Below are 16,042 nucleotides of genomic sequence, written 5' to 3'. Positions count from 1 at the left end.
GGTAGTCTCTGGATAGTCCATCCTTTCATCTTAGCTCTAAATTTTGTCTCTGTACCTATATCCTTTCATGGGTATTTTGTTCCTTATTCTAAGAAGGAATGAAGTATCCACATGATGGTCTTCCTTCTTGGTTTTCTTGGCACACTTACTTTATATTGCCAAGTTTTACATTTTGTTTCTGTCCAACATAATTTTGTTTCCTACTGGTCTCATGGTTGTTTGTCTGGGTTCTGAAAATATGAAACAGTAGACATAAATTTTCACATAATGAAATAAGAGATTATGGTTTCCAGTTTTATTATTTTTAGACCTTCTGATTAACAAAGCATAAATTAATATAATGCCAAACTTGACTATTGTTATCTAAAAATGCATAGTAATAGACTGCATAATTAGACATTTTATGTAAGACATCACTCACTAATGAGTGGTTACATATTACATATTTATTTTTAAAACATGTAATTTGCAAACTTCCCATCTAGTTATTGTTCATTTACTCATAATGATGTACTTCTTCATGAGCAGAAGGCACAATTTCATTACTTAATAATATATGACAATGATTTTCTTAAGGAAGATAGTGTCTTATGTATACCTATAGATGTAATTGTCATTTGGTACTTGTGATGCTCAGTTTTGATTTTCAGCATAACAGGATCCAGAATCACTGAAGACACGAATCTGTGGGCATGTCTGTGAGGAATGGTTACCTTGGTTAACTGAGATCTTCTCCAGCTCCATCCATGCTGGGATGTCAACTAGTGTTGTCATTGTTCAGATTTTTTTCAAGCAACTATATTGTTGAGAGGCTGTGGATACAGCTTCCCTGTTAATACCTTTAAAACACAATCTTAGAGTAGTGTTATAGTCGATATTTAATCTCACATTGGGGTTTCTACCCCACCTTTGATCATCTAGTTCCCAGATAAAAGACACACAAACTTTATATTTATAATAACCCTTAATTAGCACTACAGCTGGGCATATATCTATCCTCTGAGCTATACAGGCCATTTCCCTGAATTATAACTTGCCCTGTTCCATCTTGGCAGTTCTTAAATCCAGTTGTCCAGCCCTCGTGGACGTATTTTCATTACTCACCTTCCCCATGGTGTCTTCTCTTCATACACTCTCTCTCTCCCCTTCTTTGTGGTCTCAGACTCTAAACCTACATATCTCTCTTCGGCCCAGCTACTGACTGTAAGCATCTAATTTCACCAATCAGGGATAGATTGCCAGGCAAAGTTATTATAGCATCACTTGTATAAGGGCAGATTTCTTAATCCCTGGGGGCAACCAGGCCGGTATTTAGCATTACAATACATATCAATAGACCAGACCTTAACAGAGTAGGCTTCTTCATTCTCTGACTTTTAATATATTTCTGCCCCCTCTTCTCCAGTGTTCTCTGAGCCTTAGGTATAGGAGTTATGTTGTGGATGTACCAGATAGAGTCAGGCACCTCACAGTCACTTATTCTCTGTGGTATAAATTATTATAGCAATAATTTATTTTTACTATAATAATCTTCACTTCAGCCACTGCAAAAAGAAGCTTTTTTGATAAGGGATGAGAGCTACACCTATCAGTGGGTACACATATTTAGAATACAGGTGGAAATTATACTGGTTTAGCGAAGTTTCAGTAGTAGATTATCCTTTTACTTTTCAGATCTCAGGATGAAGAGACTCCCTTGAGTCCCTAAAATACTTTGCACTTCTTCTCAATAGTATTAAGACTGTTAAAAACTGTGGAGACTTTAACTGGATGCATTTAGCATTATGAGATGGCCCTAAGTTAGCATTATGAGATGCCCCTAAGCCTATGCACACAAGCAGTGGATGTCAAGTTGACAAGGGGTAGACCTGTGAATATTAATATTGTCAGCTTGATAGCTCTAGAGTCCCTGGAAACAAGCCTCTCAGGGTGTCCGGGAGAGACTTTCTAAATTAGAAGCCAGCCGAGGTGAGAAAACTCCGATGTGCACAGCAGACATTCTATAGACTTGTCTTCTGGAAGGACAGAAGGGAAAGAATGCAGCAGCATTCGTCTCTTTGCTCCGAGGTTGTAGGCACAAGGTAACCACCCGCTGCAAGGTCCTGTCACCATGTCTTCCCCACCATGACAGCAGTGCCTTGGAACTTATTTTGCCAGAGCACCAAAACAACAGAAACAAAAAATAACCCAGTATTTCTTATAAAGGCAAGTGGTAGAAGACATTTCTTTAAGTAATTCTTTTTGTCCTTTTTTTATTCATTTATTTATATACTTTACATCCTAACCACAGTTTCCTCTCCTCCTCTTCTTCCTCCCAGTCCTTCTCCCCCACCTCCTCTCTCCTCACATCCAATACTTCTACTCACTTTCTCTTCAGAAAAGGGGGAGGCTGTAGCCAGGTTTTTGGCTATTTTATGAGTTTCTAGTTTACCACCCTTAGTCCATCCTTCCAAGCGCCTTACATTAGGTAGGAGAGAAAAAAAGGCTAGAGGGTAAAAGGGTGTCAATATCATTAGACTGCTCCCTGCTGACTAGAGGCATCAAGTTCCTTGGGGCAAGTTTGATCTTCACCATTAAGTTATCTAACTTCTTTTTTCATGTCCCCTTTGGCATGAGCACTTGACAAACAGCAACCAGCAGCCACTCTCAGGGCTCTAGTCTTTCTATACCTTCTCAAGAGTCCCCAGACTTCCAAATGGCAAACACTTGCAGAAACTGTCTGCAGCTGTCAGAATCATACCCCTGCTAGACTAAGAGGCAAATCAGTCAGCTGCTGTGGATAATCTAAAGCAGCCCTATATCTCTCACCTGGTATTAAAACAAAAACATATTCCTGTTACCTTTCTGTTTTTTTTTTTTTAAAGAAACCAAAATTATCACTTCAGGAGGCCTCCCATGGGTATCGTCCAGCCTTGCCATATCAAGTTGTAGTAAGACACGGTGCATCTTCTCCTATTGAGGATTAAAGAGGCAGCCCAGTTAGGGGGAAGAGATCCAAGGCAGGCACTGTAGTCCGAGACAGCCCCTGCTCCTGCTATTAGGAGTCCCACATGAAGACCAAGCTACACAACTATTGTGTAGCTTGCCTAATATGTGCAGAGGGCCTAAGTCAGTCCCATGCAAGCTCCCTGGCAGGCAGTTCAGTCTCTGTGAGCCCTTATGGGCCCAGGTTAGTTAATTAGGTTTTCTTGTAATGTCCTTAACCTTAAAGTTTAGGGACCTAAAATCTCCTCCTCCTCCTCCTCCTCCTCCTCCTCCTCCTCCTCCTTCTCCGCCTCTTCCTCCTCCCTCTTCTTCCTCCTCCTCCACAGGATTCCTCGAGCTCCGCCGTTTGGCTGTGGACCTCTGCATCTGTTTTCACTGGTTGCTAGGTAAATGATGATTACGCTAGACTCCTGTCTGCAAGTGTAGTCGAATATCATTAATAGTGTCAGGCTTGCTCTCATAGCATGATTCTCAAGCTGGACCAGTCTTTGGTTGGCCATTCCCTCAATTTCTGCTCCATCTTACCCCTGCACATCTTTGGAACTCTTCCATTGGAAGTCTTGCCTGGTTACAGGAGATGGCCAGTTCAGGCTCCACATACCCCATTACTAGGAATCTTAGCTAAGTCACCCTCAGAGACTTCTGAGAGTTTCCATTGCCCTAAGTTTCTAGCTCATTCCAGATATCCCGCACCCCCGATTCCAGCTGTCTCTCCCAGTTCTCTCTCCCTCCATCTTCACCTAACCTGATTCCTCCTGTTTGCATCTCTACCCCTACCCTTACTTAATCCCCTTCCCCTGTCTGTTTTATTGCCCTTCTTAGTAACAAGATAACAGAAAATATATATTAATTAGAACTATCATTATGATATTAATATCGTATTATTAACAAGCAATGTGCTTTAAAGAGTCTATAACCAATTCTAAGTTTAGACAAAAAAAAAGGCTAGAGATACTCTCATTTTTGACAGGTGGGTTTGGAGGTTTATTTTACACATTAACCTGTTCCTTTGTTGAAAGTATCAAACAAACAACTGAAAATCACCTCATAGATTTTGAAGATCAGAATTTGTGTATATATTTCTAACTGAAGGAAAGTTGCCAAAATATGATTTGTAATATACAAAATTGTAATCCCTTGTTAATATTTAGTTCTTTCCCCATTAAATATTCAACTAAGATGTTACTATGTAACTAAAGTTACTGCATTTCTGTCTTTATTGATGGGGGAAGTTGAGATAGGGTCTGAAGTAGCTCAGACCAGCCAAAAACTTGTTTAGCTGGAAATGACTCTGAACTCTTGATCAATCTGCCTCCAACTCCAGAATCTTGGATTATGGGCATGCACCACCACCCCTGGCTTTTTATCTCAGTGACTTTGTAAAAGTAGCAGTGTAGAATACAGTGCCTCCTCCCCTCATGTGTGCTGCCAGGCATCTTGGTTGGCACTAGTGTGCATGTGAGTAGTTCCATTTTCTGAGGAGGCCACTATATGAAAAAGGCAGAAATGCTAAAGAGAATACAGTCTGTTTTGTTTTTTGACAAGACCTTGTAAATTAAAATTGTTTTAGAGAAAATAAATATAAGAGAGAAATGATTTAGAGTTGCGTGGGTTGGGGAGGAGCTGGAAGAGTTGGGGTTGGGAGTAGTGATCAGAATATATTGTATTAAAATGTTTTCAATATAAAAAGATATCTTAACCCTTAAAATAGTAATAATAAATACTTAGCTCTGACTTGGAATATAATAGATCTAACAACATAAAACCCATTTAATGTATCCATTACTTTATAAATATTACTTTTTAAATTATATGTCATGTCTGCTTGTATTGGGTAGACCCATGACCGAGAATTCAATTTCCTTTATTGTCTTCTAAATTATTTTTTTAAAGATTTATTTATTATATACTGTAGCTGTCTTCAGGCACTCCAGAAGAGGGCATCAGATCTTGTTACGGATGGTTGTGAACCACCATGTGGTTGCTGGGATTTGAACTCCGGACCTTCAGAAGAGCAGTCGGGTGCTCTTACCCACTGAGCCATCTCACCAGCCCTGTCTTCTAAATTATTGGAGGAAACATCCCCAAATTTTTCCTATAGAACATTTTCTTTTTTTTTCTCTTTTTTTTAATTAGCCAGGCATGGTGGCGCACGCCTTTAATCCCAGCACTTGGGAGGCAGAGGCAGGCAGATTTCTGAGTTCCAGGCCAGCCTGGTCTACAAAGTGAGCTCCAGGACAGCCAGGGCTACACAGAGAAACCCTGTTATTCTGAAAGTCCCCTATATTCCCCCCCCTGCCCTGCTCCCCAACCCACCCACTCCCGCTTCCTGGCCCTGGCATTCCCTTGTACTGGGGCATATGATCTTCGCAAGACCAAGGGTCTCTCCTCCCATTGATGGCCAACTACTCCATCCTCTGCTATATATGCAACTAGAGACATGGCTCTAGGGGGTACTGGTTAGGTCATATCATTGTTCCTCTTACAGGGTTGCAGAGCCCTTTAGCTCCTTGGGTACTTTCTCTAGCTCCTTCTTTAGGGGCCCTGTGTTCTATCCAATAGATGACTGTGGGCATCCACTTCTGTATTTGCCAGGCACTGGCATAGCCTCACAAGAGAAAGCTGTATCAGGGTCCTGTCAGCAAAATCTTTCTGGCATATGCAATAGTGTCTGGGTTTGGTGGTTGTATATGGGATGGATCCCCGGGTGGGGCAGTCTCTGGATGGTCCTTTCTTCTGTCTCAGCTCCAAACTTTGTCTCTGTAACTCCTTCCATGGGTATTTTGTTCCCCATTCAAAGAAGGAACAAAGTATCCACACTTTGGTCTTCCTTCTTCTTAAGTTTCATGTGTTTTGCAAATTGTATCTTGGGTAGTCTAAGTTTCTGGGCTAATATCCACTTACCAGTGAGTGCATATCAGGTGTGTAGAACATTTTCATATGCACCTTCCAATTGATCTTTTTTTGTTAAAAAATCATTTAAACCAAATACATTTATATAGTATAGTTGAATGTAACTGAGAGCATAGTGTTTATTGTTTTTTTCTGATATTTACAAGTAGTTTGTTCTGTTTTGTATAAAATAGAGTTGCAATTAAAGTCTGTCTAAATAGGGTCTTATGTGTCATGCTAACTGCTTGCTCAGAAATAACATCATGCTTAGGAACTGTCAAATTTTATTATGCTTATTAATCATTGAACTATAGCTGTATGAACTCAAAGTTGCAAATCCTTATTTCCTCTTGAGAGTTACTGCACCTTCATTGATGAGCAGTTATGACTTGATTTTCATTATCTTCATAGAAATTAAGGCCCTGGGGTTAAAGAGATGGCTCAGCAGTTAAAGGCACTTATTACACTTACAGAGGACCCAGGTTTTGTTCCCAGCATTATATTAGGCAGCTCACAACTGTTAAGTCTAGTTCCAGGAAATCTGGCCTTGTCTTCTGCTTTTGTGGACACTGCATGCACACGGTGCATACAAAGACAAGCAAAAACAAATATATACATATATATGTGATGGTTTGAGGAAAATGGCGCCCATAGGCTCATAGAGAGTGACACTATTACTGCTAGGAGGTGTGGCCTTGCTGGAACAGGGTTAGCCTTGTTGGAGGAACAGTGCCACTCTTCTTCATGCTGCCTGAGGATTCAGATGTAGAACTCTAAGCTACCTCTCCAGCACCATGTCTAGCTGAATGTCACCATGCTCCCTGCCATGATGATAATGGACTAAATCTCTTAACTTTAAGACAGCCCCAATTACATGTTTTCCTGTATAAGAGTTGCTGTGGTCATGGTGTCTCTTCATAGCAATAAAGATAGAAGAGAGCCCAATGGAGGAGTCAGGGGAAAGACTGAAAGAGCTGAAGGGGTTTGCAACTCCATAAGAAGAACAACAATATCAACCAATCAGGTCCCCCAGAGCTCCCAGGGACTAAACAACCACCAACCAAAGAATACACATGGAGGGACCCATGGCTACAGCTGCATATGTAGCAGAGGATGGCTTTGTCTGGCATCAGTGAGAGGAAAGGCCCTTAGTCCTGTGAAGGCTTGATGCCCCAGCATAGGGGAATGTAGAGAGAGGGTGGGGGGGGAGCACCCTCATAGAAGCAAGGGGGGCAGTGAGATAGGGGATTTGCAGAGGGGAAACCAGGAAGGGAGATAACATTTGAATTGTAAATAAATAAAATAACCAATACAATTTTTTTTTAAAGAAAAGAAAAGAAAATGGCCCTCATAGACTCAAAGAGACTGGCACTATTAGGAGGTATGGCCTTGTAGGAATAGGGTTGGCCTTGTTGAAGGAAGTGTGTCACTGGGGGTAGTCTTTGAGGTTTCAGAAGCCTAAACCAGGCCCAGTGTCACTCTTTTTTCCTACTGCCTGAAGATCGAGATGTAGAACTCTAAACTACCTCTCCAGCACCATGTCTGCCTGAATGCCGCCATGCTTCCTGCTATGATGATAATGGACTAAACCTCTGAACTGTAAGCCAGCCCCAATTAAGTGTTTGCCTTTATAAGAATTGGTGTGGTCATGATGTATCATCACAGCAATAAAAACCATAAAACAGCATATATAAATAAAAATAATTTATTTTATTTTGTGTAAATGGGTGTTTTGCCTGCAAATATGTTTATATACTACATGCCTTGCACTTGTAGAGGCCAAAAAAAAGGCATTGCATTTTCTGGAACTGTAGTTGCAGACAGTTGAGTGCTGCCATGTTGGTGCTAGGAATTGACCATGGGTCCTCTGCAAGAACAGTCTCTATGCCGTTAACTGCTGAGCTATCTCTCCAGCCTGAAGTGGAAGTAAATTTTAAAAACAGAAGAAAAACAGAGACCTTTTAGCCTCCAGACAAGATCTAGTCAAGTCTTGCTTCTCCCGTCCTTGTGGTAGTCAGCATAGTTCATTCATCCTTGTTACAATGCTTTGGTTTGGGTTTTGGTATACTGGAGATTTTGTTTAGATTTTTGTTTTTGAAACAATTTCATGTAGCTTAGATTGGCCCCAAACATAGCTAGGGTTGGCAGTGAACTTCTGATCCTCCCGTCTCTACCTTCTGAATACTAGAATTGTAGTTGTGTGCCACCACACCCAATCTCATGTGATGCTGGAGTTGGAACCCAAGCTCTCATGCACTCTAGACACTCTACCACCTGAACTACATCCACAGACCTCCAGGTGTTGACTGTATGTGCTAATCATAAACATGATCCAGAAGATAGGAACATGAAAGAGAGAAGCTTAAAATTTTCTAAGTTTAGCCAGGCATGGTGGCGCACGCCTTTAATCCCAACACTTGGGAGGCAGAGGCAGGTGGATTTCTGGTCTGAGTTCGAGGACAGCCTGGTCTACAAAGTGAGTTCCAAGACAGCCAGGGCTACACAGAGAAACCCTGTTTTGAAAAAAAAAAAATTTCTAAGTTTTTATTTTTCATATTAATAAACTTAAAGCATCTTTCAAAAACTTTATCCATGAGTTTTATATGTGCAGATTCAATCAACTTTAGATAAAAAATATTTAATTGTATTTATATTGAACATGAACTGATACTTTTTCTTGATATTCCCTAAATAATACCATATTATTATTTATATATTATTCACATTGTACTAAGTAATCTAGAAATGGCTTAAGTATATGGTATGTGTGCAAATTACATGCAAATCCTGTATCTTTTTATATAAGGGACTTGATTAGTAACCAGTTGATTTTTTTCTAGGGCCCTAAAACCAGTCCTTTATGAATTCTGAGGGAGGCCTAGAAATGTAACATTAGACTGAAAAGCTGTCATCTGAAAGCAGATTAAACTCCAAAGGCTAACCTTAGACTTTTCTCTGACATAATTCATTATTTACATTCTAACCATTGATACAGTGTTGCTTCAACTGAACAACATGTCTAGATGAAAGCCCCTTTCCCTGCTATAAACCTGAAATTACAGAATCGTTTCATTTATGAAGTCAAATGAATCTTAGAAATCCTTGTGTCTTTTACTATGCATGAAGAAACATTGAAACAGTCTTATGTTACCAGGGTTGCTTTTGGTTTTAGAGAGTATTCCTACACAAGCAGGAGTAACAAGCAGGCCCACCAAGCAGAGTTTTGTTTTGCTTATTGAAAATAGATTTTTTTCATACAATATATTCAGATTATGGTTTCCCTCCCCTAAGTCCTTCCAGATTTCCCTCTTCACCCACCCAATTCCACATCCTTTCTTGATCTTTCTTACTAGAAAACAGACATCTAAAATAAATTAATAATTATGATGATAATATAAAAATCAAATTTGAATAGGACAAGACAAAACAAACAAAAACAAAGGATCAAAGAAAAAGCACAAGAAATGGATATACACAAAGACACACACACTGACAAACACAGAAGTCCCATAAAAACACAAATCAGAAGTCATAAATGTAGCAATTTATTAAAAACTCCTGCCATGAGGTTTCTACCCATCTTAGACCATTTATGACCCTAAATGAAAGATACACATAGCCTTTATATTTTATTATGCCTTAAGCAACACAATAGCTGGACAACTGCCTACCCTCTATACTGTTAGAATTTACTTTCCCAAGTTATTACTTACTATGTTTTATTTGGGCTGCTCTTAGCTCCAGCCAGGCAGCCCTCTGGGCCATGTTCTCTTGGTTCAGAGGCCATGATGACTCTTCCAGCTTCTCTACCCCATGACCACTCCGTCTCTCTCCCCTCCTTGTGATCTCTAGCCCAGGAAACCTAAACGCTGCCTATCTCTCTTCTCCCCAACTATTAGCTGCTGGCATCTTTATTTACCAATCAGAATTAACTGGGGGCAGGTTCCCAGAAGGTACAGCAGACTCCAGATCTTGGGGACCAACACTTAGCATTACAATAAACTGCAAAAGAAGAAAGCTAAACAATATATATAAGCAAAAACCCTGTGAGGTAGGAGGGGGAAAAGTTTAAAAAAAAAAAAAAGACAAGCAGTTTGAGATAAAGATCCTTCCAAAAATCCTTGAGTTCATGTTTCCTTAGCCATCATCTCTTGGCAGTGCCAGTGATGGGTCCCATCTCATGGATGGTCTTAAATTCAACCAGATACTGAGTGGTTAGTACCGTAAGTTCTGTGCCACTATTGAACTAGCTTAGGTAGGTAAGATGTTTTGTAATTGGTACATTGGTAGTGTTCACAGTACCTTCCAGATCCCTGAACACTACTCAGTAGGAGTGAAGGCTCTAGGTAGGCACCAGCTTGACTTCTCCATGATTACTGAGTTGTGTAGGTGTTGTCTTCAACGGTAGAGCCTTAACATCAGTTTGTGGAGAGTATCCAATAGCCTTGGCAATAGCCTGAGTTTGGAGGGGGGGTAGCTCCCAGAGAGCATCTTTGGCCCAAAACTTGATTAGATATAACCCAGTCCCAGAACTGGAATTTTTATTTGACAAGAAAAGATTTCCAGTTGGACCTCTAACTTCCCCCAATATTTGGCAGTTTCATTTATATCACCTTCATTCATGTATATATTTTAGGAAGCTTTTAATGAATTAGGTTTCCATACAACCTAATGGCCATGAAGTTTAGCTATCCCTCCACATATTTCCTCTCTCACTCCCCTCTTCTTTTCTCCTTATTCCATCCTCCCATTCCAGTGGCCCACATCCATCCATAACTGCTTTTCTATTAACCCCTTTCCAGGGTGATCCAGTTCTCCTCACAGCCCCTACTCTATACTTAAGCCCTGTGGTATTGTGGAGTATAGCCTATTTATCCAAGACTTAACAGCTAATATCCACACATAGGCAAATAGATACTATACTTGTCTTTTGAAGTCTGGGTTACCTCACTCGATTATTTTTCCTAGCTACATTCATTTATTTACCTATGAATTTCATTATTTCACTTTTTGTTACTTTTTTTTTGAAACAGGGTTTCTCTGTGCAGCCCTGGATGTCCTGGAACTCACTTTGTAGACCAGTGATTAGACTCAGAGATCTGCCTGCCTCTGCCTCCCAAGTTGTAGGATTAAAAGTGTATGCTACCATGCCCAGCTTATTTCACTTTTTAATGACTTTTTAATGTTCCATGGCACAACCATACATTTTCCTTATGCAATCATTAGATCACTGACATGTAGGGAGTTTACAGTTCCTGGATATTATGAAGAGAGCAGTAATGAAGGAGTGTGATTAAGGAAGTATCACGGTACTATGACGTAGTGTCCTTTGGGTATATGACCAAGTAGTACAGCCAGATCTTGAAATAAACCGAGTCCCATCTTACTAAGAAATTGCCACATTGATTTCCATGGTGTCTGTGCAAGCTTGCACCCCCACCAGCTATGGATGAGTGTTCTCATCTATGGATGAGCATCCTCAGCAGCAACAGCTGTCATTTGTTTTATTGATCTTGCCAACAAGGGTTTTATTCCTAAAGCAACGAGGACCTTTGCCTCACTCTGACTGGTCAAAGTTTGGCCTCACATTCTTATACAATTGGCTAACTAAAAGCAGCACATTTGATAAGCAAAATGCAACTTTTTAAAGAACTAATTTTTGTTATATAGTATGCAATGTTTATTAATTTTATTATTTTGTGTCTATGAGTATCTTGCCTGCATGTAGTTATGTGCACCATTTGTATGCTTGGTGCCAGTAGAAATCAGAAGAGGGTATCAGATTCTACTCAGACTAGAGTTACAGATATTTGTGAGTTGCCATGTGGTTGCTGGAAATTGAACTCTGGTCCTCTGGAAGAGCAGCCAGTATTCTTGACGGCTGAGCCATCTCTCCAGCCCTAAACATTTTTGTTATTGTACTTTGGTTTTGGGTTTGTTTGTTTTTTTTTGAGATAAGCCCTGTCTATCCTAGAACTCACATGTAGACCAGGCTGGTCTAAAACTCATGGAGATTTGCCTGCCTCTGCCTCCTGAGATCTAGAATGAAAGGTATGCACCACCACATCCAGCCCAGAGTGCAACTTTTGAAAACAGGATGCAACCTTAAGCACATGCTTTGATCTTAAGAAAATGATGATGGGGGTGATAAAAATTTATAAATTCCTTTGTTTTACATTTTTATTGAAAATTTCATATATACATATAATGTGTTTTGATTAAACCCATCCCCATTCCATCCCATCCAGTTTGTACCCTTTCCTAACCTAACCGCCATTTTTATTCCAATTTCATATGCTGCTTTTTAAACCCACTGAGTACACTTAGTGCTGCCTATGCATGTGTGTAGGACCATCTACTGGAACACAGATAAGCCTCTCAGGAGCCATATCCCTAAAGAAAACTTACTCTCCTTCCTCCACCTGCCATAAGGTGCTAACCGAGTCTCAGTGGGCTTGGGGTGACTTGATCTTGTCAAGGTCTCATGTGTGCAGTCACAGCCACCGTGAGTTCCCGTGTGAAGTGATCCTAAGCAGCAAATACAGTGTCAGTGCAGACACTTACTGCCTCTTACACTTGCTACCTTCTGCCACCTCTAAGGGACAGGGCGTGGTACACATATCCCATTAAAAATTGAGACCTTTACAGTCTTTTATTCTCTGTACAATAACCCATTGTGGGTCTCTATTGATCTCCATCCACTGCAAAAAGAATCTCTGATAAAGGTTGAGAGATGCACTAATCTAAGGATATGAGGATAACTTAGGAAGACAGTTTAATACTATATCCATTTGCCAGAATAATAGGATTATGATTCCCCCAGGACCTGTGACTAAGTCACAAGTTCATGCTCCAGTTGTGTGGTGTGTGTATATGTGTGTGTGTGTTTACATAAACACATGAGCAAGTGCACACTACAGTACATGTGGAGGTCAGAGGACAACTTGAAGGAGTCAGTTCTCTCCTTCCATCAAGTTGGTCCCAGGAATTCAACTCAAAATCCTTAGCAGAAACACCTCTCTCATCGAGCCATCTCTCTCTTGGTAATGAGCTATGAAGATGGTACAGCAGTTAAAGTCATGTGAAGACTAGAGTTCAGATATGGATTTGACTGAGAGGTCTCAATGAGTGAGGTTTCAGGGGAGAGATTAAGGATGATTCCCAAGATCTACCTGAGGTCTGCTAGCAAGCATTTGCACACATGTGTACCCACCCATCCACATACATACACAACACACACATGAAAATTGAAAGACAAAAAAATCCTGGTAATATAACACGTGTTCACTAAATTTGCTAGATCATTACTATATACTTCTACTTTTTCTTTTTCTTTAAGATTTATTATTATAAATAAGTACATGTAGTTGTCTTCAAACGCACCAGAAGAGGGCGTCAGATCTCATTATAGGTGGTTATGAGTCACCATGTAATTGCTGGGATTTGAACTCAGGACCTTCAGAAGAGCAGTCAGTGCTCTTACCCGCTGAACCATCTCACCAGCCCATACTTCTACTTTAAAAGTTCATAATGCTCCATGTAAATAATTATTAACTTTGTTAATGGCATACTGTAAAATCATGCTAGTTTATCACTTCAAGACAATAGTAGGACCTCACATTTATAGCGACCCTTACAATTTATAAACACGTCATACAAATTATCCCATTTTGTCCACTCAATACTTTTGTGAGAGTTTTCTGTAAAAGAATTGAAGCTTATACTGGTTCAGACAATCACTCAGTATGGCATTCCTAGGTGATAGAAATCCTAATTACTAAAAAGTAATCACAATGAGGAAGTTAATCATCTTTGGAAAATAGGGCAGGGTCAAAGGAACAACCCAGAAAGAACATAATACTTTTGAGACATTCCATCCAAGAATTATGAACCATCTTTCATTTAATAAGTAAAATCAGTCTATTCTAATTTCTTAAGGATATGGGAATCTAATAAAAAATATTTAAATTCTAAAACAGAAGGAAAACCATAAGAAACACAAATCTGTAGCTACATGCTTTTATCAAGCAACCTAAGAATACAAACCAGTTTCCTAACCAAATAGTGGGAATATGGTTATTCTAGAACTTTTTAAGATTACTCACTAAAGGCAATATTGTTCAAGTTAGCATTCTGGCAAATATAAGAAACACATGGTAAGAAGCAGGAGTGTCTAGAGTTTCCCAGAAAACCTTTAGCCTTCAGACAATAGAAGATAGCTCTAGGGGGCTGGTGAGATGGCTCAGTGGGTAAGAGCACCTGACTGCTCTTCCGATGGTCCAGAGTTCAAATCCCAGCAACCACATGGTAGCTCATAACCACCAGTAATGAGATCTGACGCCCTCTTCTGGAGTGTCTGAAGACAGCTACAGTGTACTTACGTATAATAAATAAATAAATCTTTAAGAAAAAGAAAAGAAAAGAAAGAAAAAAAGATAGCTCTAGCCTGTGCCATCCACTCTTGGGAACATAGCACATCTCAAAATGTTTCTGAAACAAAATCCATCACCAAAACATCTGTTCCTTTTTCCTCTCTATTTTTGCTATTAGCTACAAGGTAGGCATTCATCAGTCTTTGTGTATAAATTTCCCTCCATTTAGTCTTGTTATCTTAGCTCTACCATTGAACTACATCCCCAGCTCTGCTAGTTGGGGAACGGTTACTCAAGCATAGTTTGTTATATCCTGGTGATGGGTACTAGACTCAAAAGATTATATATAATTAGATCTCATTCTTTTTCAATTTTTTATTATCTTTAATTTTGTGTACTTGTGCATGTGTGTAGGTTATGTGCATGTGAGTGCAAGTACCTGCAGAGGCCAAAGGTGCCAGACTCCCTGGGGCTGGAGATGCAGGCAGTTGTGGGCCACCTAACATGGGTGCTAGGAACCAAAGCCATATCCACTAGAAGAGCAGTACATGCTTCTAACCACTGACCTATCTCTCCAGCCCCAAATTTGATCTAATTCTAAAATAACGGGCATTATCATAACTGTCTTATGGTCTCCTTAACTCAAAAATTTGTTAAATAAATAAATAAATCATTGGAGTAAATTGCCTTATAATACTCATTTTGGTAAGCTTTCTTTAGCTTATGATTATTAAATGCTTTGTAACATTCTTTTTAAGTTGGGAGACTATTTTGTAAAATCACAAAGTATCTTTTTTTTTTTTTTTTTTTGGTTTTTTGAGACAGGGTTTCTCTGTGTAGCCCTGGCTGTCCTGGAACTCACTCTGTAGACCAGGCTGGCCTCGAACTCAGAAATCCGCCTCCCGAGTGCTGGGATTAAAGGCATGCGCCACCACCGCCCGGCTCACAAAGTATCTTAAAGTGCTATTAATAAACTATAATTGCACAATTAAAGCATGTTTAATTCTCCAAGCATCCAGATCTGTTATTACACTTTAAAACTAACACATGAACTTTCTCCTGACAGTGAACTGCTCTAGCAGTGGCGTGCTATTTCTTTACTGGTAGATAGGCTCCAAGTTCTAGATCAGAAGAGTGCCCTATATGCCCATAGCATAAAACTTGAAACTATACATAGTAAAATTTCCCTTTAGGGAAGTTTTGCTTTTTAATCTTGGAAATTTTATCTATTTCCTTAAATTGTACTTTATAGTCAGATGCAGTTGATTTAACTTAGGTGCCACTTCAAATGTTTTGTTCAGTATGGTACAGCCACTACCTCCTTGATGGCTTTATTTAATCACAATATTGAACTCACATCACTTACAGTAGGGAGAACAATTGATAAGATTTCTAGGCAACAGGATTTGCCTCCCCTAGATGCTCTAAAGAAGGCATTTAGCATGAAAGATTTCTTAGTAAAATATCCTATTTTCAGTGTCTTAAGCAGGAGAATATTTCTACCAATCTTTTTATTTTGCAGTAAATCAAATAAAAGTCACTTGTTGGAATAAAACTTAGTCACTAAATGATTTGCCTAGCAATAAGACAAAATGTTTATCTATTAACATTAAGTAGTATATTAATAATCTGATTTCTCTCTTGATAATACTTTCTTATTCATAAGATCTAATTCTCTTTTTTTTTTTCTTTTTTTTTTTCTGGTTTTTTGAGACAGGGTTTCTCTGTATAGCCCTGGCTGTCCTGGAACTCACTCTGTAGACCAGGCTGGCCTCGAACTCAGAAATCTGCCT

At 39.5% G+C, this 16,042-nt stretch overlaps 1 protein-coding gene across 1 annotated transcript in view; it reads left to right on the top strand.

Annotated features, from left to right (window-relative positions):
- Boll (boule homolog, RNA binding protein) overlaps positions 1 to 16,042 on the top strand; it is a 97,574-nt gene that overhangs the window by 80,712 nt on the left and 820 nt on the right. The window lies entirely within an intron of this gene.

Source organism: Mus pahari, chromosome 5 (assembly GCF_900095145.1).
Source record: "Mus pahari chromosome 5, PAHARI_EIJ_v1.1, whole genome shotgun sequence".
NCBI classification, from domain to species: domain Eukaryota; kingdom Metazoa; phylum Chordata; class Mammalia; order Rodentia; family Muridae; genus Mus; species Mus pahari.
This window is presented reverse-complemented; position numbering and strand designations above follow the sequence as displayed.